The following is a 5,959-nucleotide window of genomic DNA, read 5'->3' on the forward strand; positions in this document are numbered from 1 at the left end:
GGGGCTACTTCTGACTACAGCCCTATAACATGGGAAGAAAAAGAAATGCTAGAGGTTTGTTTGTACTTTAGGCCTCAAGTGAGCCTCCTGCCACTTTTCAGTCTTCAAATTAGCTGCCCCCTAAATTCTGTCCAATGATTATAGTAACATTCAATGTGAGAAACACTAAGGGCTGTGCTTTATCAATCTTGCCTAGAAACTAAACTTAGTGAAGAATTGTAACTGGAGATACAGGGTTCACATTCATGATCAGGTTAAGGACTCCATAGGGGTCAGGGTGAGGGTAAGAATCAAGGGTTGAGGTAGGTAGTTCAGAAACTAATCATCCTGCATAAATAGATAAATCTCAGATAAATCCATGTTAAAGATTACAATGTAGAGATATTTTATTATTTGGTTTGTGGTCTCTGCAAATATTTGCTACAGAGAAAACATACACAACAGTCCTGAGGATAATGAACATTGGGTTTCTGATTAGAGATAGCATTTCTGAAAACCATGGTTTCTCTGATGGCTCCATGTAGCTTTTGAGGTAGATAAACTGTGAGCACACAAAGATCAATATTGACCCACACCCCAGCAAAACTGATGAAAACTATAAAGAAAAAATGGCTGAGAGGTGATCAGGGTGGTGGAATAGAAGGATGTGGAGCTCACCTCCTCCCACAAATACATAAAAAAAATCTACATGTGGAACAGTTCTCACAGAATACCTGTTGAACGCTGGCAGAAGATATCATGCAACCAAAGTTGCAAGAAAGATCATCACTTAACTAGGTAGGATGAAAGAAAAAAAGAAGAATCGGGACACGACCTGCACCCCTGGGAGGGAGCTGTGAAGGAGGAAAATTTTCTTCACCTGGGGAGCCCCTTCACGAGCAGGGAAATCATTTTTTTCGTTTTCTCCTATGAACCTGTCTCGTGTCAATTTTATTATTAGTCCAGCAATAAGAACTCAAGGGGGAAATTGCCCCCCCCCCTCGGTCGACAGTATATACGTCTAATTATAAAGAGTTCTGTGTGGAATTGTCTGTATCCGTCCTAAGCTAGAGATGAGTTTACACTGATGCCTCCAACGTGACCCATTCTCACAGTGAGAGCAGACTTCCCGCCTGGCTTACCTGTAACTTCCCACTCGGACAGTGAAAAGCCTGGTTCCCACCTTCTTCATTTATTTGATTCATTGCTTATCTTTGTCCACGTTATAGGTAGATTGGTTTCAGTATTGATAGCTACTACCCCATGGGAAAGACCTTTGTAAAATAGAGTCTATTGTTTATGTGTGGTTTATTTTGCCTTTAGTCTACAAGTTCTGTTCATTTCCAAAGTTACTGAGGTCAGCACCTCTGTCCCACCACCAACAGTGAATATTTTCATCTATTTCTCAATCAGTTAGATTCTTTGTCGCATTCTGTATTCCATCATGTGACACTCCCATATCCTAAATAACTGAATTTTAATAGATTATGATTACTTATTGGACTGTAAAAATCTGTGGGTTTAGACAAATGCATAATGTCATTTATCCATCACTGAAGAATCATATGGAATACTTCATCCCCACTCCCCACCCCATAATCTGTTTACCATCTCTGTTTTGCCTTTTCAAGGATGTTGTATAAATGGCAGTCACATAATGTGTAGTCTCTTCAGGCTGGATTATTTCACTTAGCAATATACATGCAAGATTCATTCATTTTTTTTGCATGGGCTGATAGTTCATTCCTTTCTATTTCTGAATAATATTCCATTTAATGTGTATGAGAGGGAAAATAAATTTCCTTCTATCCTCATAGGTTATTGGTTGAGACCCTTGTTCCCCCATAATAAAAGATTACCAGGGGAAAAAAAAACAAACAAATTTAATAACATGTATACCATGTGTATGCATGGGAGATACCCAGGAAAACTGAGTAATTCCCTGAAATGGCCCAAATCATCACCTTAAATACCATCTTCATCCAAATCAAAAGGAAAAAAGGGGTATGGTTGTTGTGCAGATTACATCCAACCCTTCACTGACAAGAATTTCCTGAGATTTATTTTTCCTTCCATTCCTAGTATGGGAGACAAAGTTAGAAATTGAGATTTCCCTTATAAATGTAAGTGTCCCTCACAAATGGGCAATTTTGACTTGGTTTTCAGAGATTCTTATGTGTCCCTTAAAAAAATACAATCAGCCCCAAATAATACTTATGCCAAAGAGGCATATTTTGGCATATTGACATGAAAGCACCCCAATTTGCTTATGCATTCATATATTAAAGGACATTCTGATTTCTTTTTGTTTTTAGCCATTATGAGCAGAGCTGTTGGGTGTAACTGCATCCTAGTTTGGGTTCGGATGTAGTTTTTCAAAGAAGTTTAAATAGTGGTGGTGCGCTTGTTGGATCCTGAGGTGAGACATATTTAGCTTTGGAAAAAACTGCCAAACTATCTTTTGAAGTAGTTGCATGTGCATTTTCTTGGCAAAGAGGGAGAGTTCCTGTTGTTCCTCACCCTTTAGCAATCGATATTGTCATTTTTTTGGAGTTCAGCAGTTGTAATATGTGTGCAGTTGTATCTTGTTTTAATTGTAATTCTCTGATGAAATATGATATTGAGCATATTCTTGTGTACTTATTTATTATCTCTGTGTGGTCTTTGACCAGGTGACTGCAGATCTTTACTGGGGCATTTTAACTGGGGTTTTTTTGTTTGTTTGTTTGTTTGTTTTAGACTCCTTGGTATAATTTGAATAAAAATCCTTTATCAGATATGATTTTTGTGAATATTTCCCTCCTAGTTTGTGGCTTGTCTTTTGGTTTTCTGAATAAGTTCAGAGAGTAGCAATTTTTAATTTTTTAAAGTCCACATTATAATTTTTTTCCTTTTGTGGACTTTTTGGGGTTTTGTGTTAAAATTTATCACCAAACCCAAGGTTATGTAGATTTTCTTCTATGTTTTCTTTTAGAATTTTTATAGGTTTGCATTATAAATTTGTCTATGGCTAATGTTGAATGAATTTTGGTGTAAGTTGTAAAGTTTGTGTCTACATTTATGTCATTGCATATAGTTGCCAATGAATTGTGCCATAACAAATTTTGGAGAAGTGATATCGTATTTGGCTACATTTCATTTTTTAATTCCCAAAACTTACTGGATTCAGCAGGACTGCCAGCGGGGAGCACGGCATCAAGTGAACTGTGAGAGGGTGTGGCCTGCGCTTCCCCAGCCACTCCCAGGGGCTCCGCACTCCACTCTGGGACCCGTGCATCTCCAGCACATTCTGTTTGCAGTTCGGGCCCCCTGCACAGCTGACAAGAGCTTGGTGTCATCAGGACCCACTGGGGAGAAGACGCCTTTGCAGAAGATGGTGAGGAGAAATGGGGAGAAGCTTCCTGTGTGTGGCTGGCTTCTGAGGGCATCTATCTTCAGAGGACCCAGCAGAGGAAGGGCTTTATGTGAGAATTGTGGGGTGTTAGTTTTGTGTGTGATGTAGACAGTGTCCAGTGTCATTCTTAGGTATGTGATATACAGTTTTCCCAGCACCATCTATTGATGGGACCATCCTTTCCCTGTTGTGCGTCTTGGCTCCTTCATTGTGAATGAACTGGCTGTGTGTATGTGGGTTTATTTCTGGGCTCTATTCTGTTCCTCTTTTTGGAGTGTCTCCCTTTGTGCCAATTCCATGCTGTTTTGGTTACTGTAGTTTCATGATATAGTTTGAAGTCAAGGAGTGAGATATCTCCAGCTGTGTTCTCCTTTGTCAGGATCTATTGGCTAATTGGGTTCCTTTGTGGTTGCACACAAATGTTAGGATTGTTTGTTTTATTTCTGTGAAAAATGCCAATGGTGTTTTGATAGAGATTGCACTGTATCTGCAGATTACTATGGGTTGAATGGACATTTTAACAATATTAATGTTGTCAGTCCATTAACACAGAATATTTTTCTATTTGTGTCTTCTTCAATTTCTTAATCAATGTCTTATAGGTGCCTTGGTTTAATTTGTTCCTAGGTAGTTTATTCTTTTTAATACATTTGTAAATGGGATTTTTTTCTTAATTTTTCTTTCTGATAGTTTATTAGTGTATAGAAATGCAGCTGAGTTTTGTACACTGATTATGTATTCCATAAATTTACTGAATATTCTAACACTTTGTTGGTGGAGTGATGTGGATAATTGTAATTCTATAATCCCACTGTTTCTACTGTATCCCAGGTCATCCACAACACTGAAGACATGGTGGCTGCTGCGTCCATTGCAGCTCGGCACCATGTCTGAGGACAGGCATTGCAAGAGTTAAGAAACAAAGAAACAAAGTAAAGAGCAAAGATAGGACCAGGGGACTCAAGATCTCATGGATCTAGAGTGCCGAAAGCCTGGTCAACATCATATTTATTAGGAGTATACAGCTCAGAAAAAAAAATGCAATCAAAGAAGTGGGGCTTTAGATATTCCATGCAATAAGCACTAAGTTCTGCTTGCTGGTTAGCTGATTAACTTCAGGCCTATCCCTTCCAGGAACAATCACCCTCCTTGGGGTATGCAAATTGTCTAAGTCTATTCTGTTATTGCCTCCAGGACATCTCAAGATAGCAAATATTTCCCTTGGGTTAAACAGCATGCTTTCATGCCAGAACAAAGTTCTGTTAATGGATGATCTGGCTTTCCAGGACTGTCCATTGTTTTACCCTTAGGAAATATCTGCCCTCCTTCATGCCCTTATGGTCAATGTCAGGATTTCTCCTTACAAATTTTCTTTAGCATAATACATGTTATAGGTCACCTACTGTGTAAAACATTAAAACAAAGCTAGCATGTGCATTTTAAGCAAGTAAGTGTGAATATAATATTTTAAGCTCATGGAAATCTAGGTGTGGCTTATTTTCTAGCTGCTACTTGTCCAGTGGCTTGTTTTCCAGCAGCTTGTTTCCCAGCAGGTGGCTACTAATATAATCTTCCTATGGTGACTCTTAACACCATGCAGACTCCTACAAGGACGATTGGCATCATCACTTTGGGTGAACTGGATATGGATATGGCTTCTAAAATAATTTGATGTTTCCCAATTTTTCTGGCATGGTATTGATATGGTTGTTTTGAAAAGTAATTTACTTCCCAGTAATTTCAAACATACAGAGAACTTTCAATAACAGTAAAAAGTATGCACATTTGCCACTTCACACAAAATACTTCAGTGTGTTTTACCCAAATAAGGGACAATCTCCCTGGGTACCAGGACATAACCCCCAAGTTGTATGGTTTCCACATTATAATTCAACCCACAGGCCCACTTCAACTTTCACCAAGTGCCCCAACTGTATGAAAATGTCTTCTTCCATTTTGATCCAGTTTTCTTTTTTGTAACTGTTCCTAAGACTTTCCCTCATTTTTACCTTGATGGATTCAAATCATACTAGATGATTCACATCTGGGTGACCTTTACTGTATGGCTTTTTTCACTTAGAATGTTTTCAATGTTCATCCATGTTGTAACATATATTGCTATTTCATTCATGTTTTTATTGTTATTAAAATTACCTAACATGACATTTACCATTAAAACCATTCTAAGTATAGAATTCTATGGTGTTAACTACATTCATATTGTTGTACAAATATCCTCATCATCCATCTCAAGGAGTTTTTCATTTTCCCAAAGTGAAACTGTGTATCCATTAAACACTAACTCCTCTCAGCCCCTGGCAACCACATTCATGCTGTCTCTGACTGTGACTCATCAAGATATCTTATATAAGTGAAATCATATATTTTTGTATTGTGACGGGCTTATTTCACTTTACATAGTGACCTTAGGGTTCATCCAGAATGTAGCATGTCTCAGAATTCCCTCAGTTTTAAGGCTAAATAATATTCTGTTGTGTATGTACTATATTTTGTTTAACCACTTATCCATTGATGGACACTTGGGTTGCTTCCACATTTTGGCTATTGTGAATAATGCTGCTATGA

Source organism: Camelus ferus, chromosome X (assembly GCF_009834535.1).
Source record: "Camelus ferus isolate YT-003-E chromosome X, BCGSAC_Cfer_1.0, whole genome shotgun sequence".
In the NCBI taxonomy this organism is placed as follows: Eukaryota; Metazoa; Chordata; class Mammalia; order Artiodactyla; family Camelidae; genus Camelus; species Camelus ferus.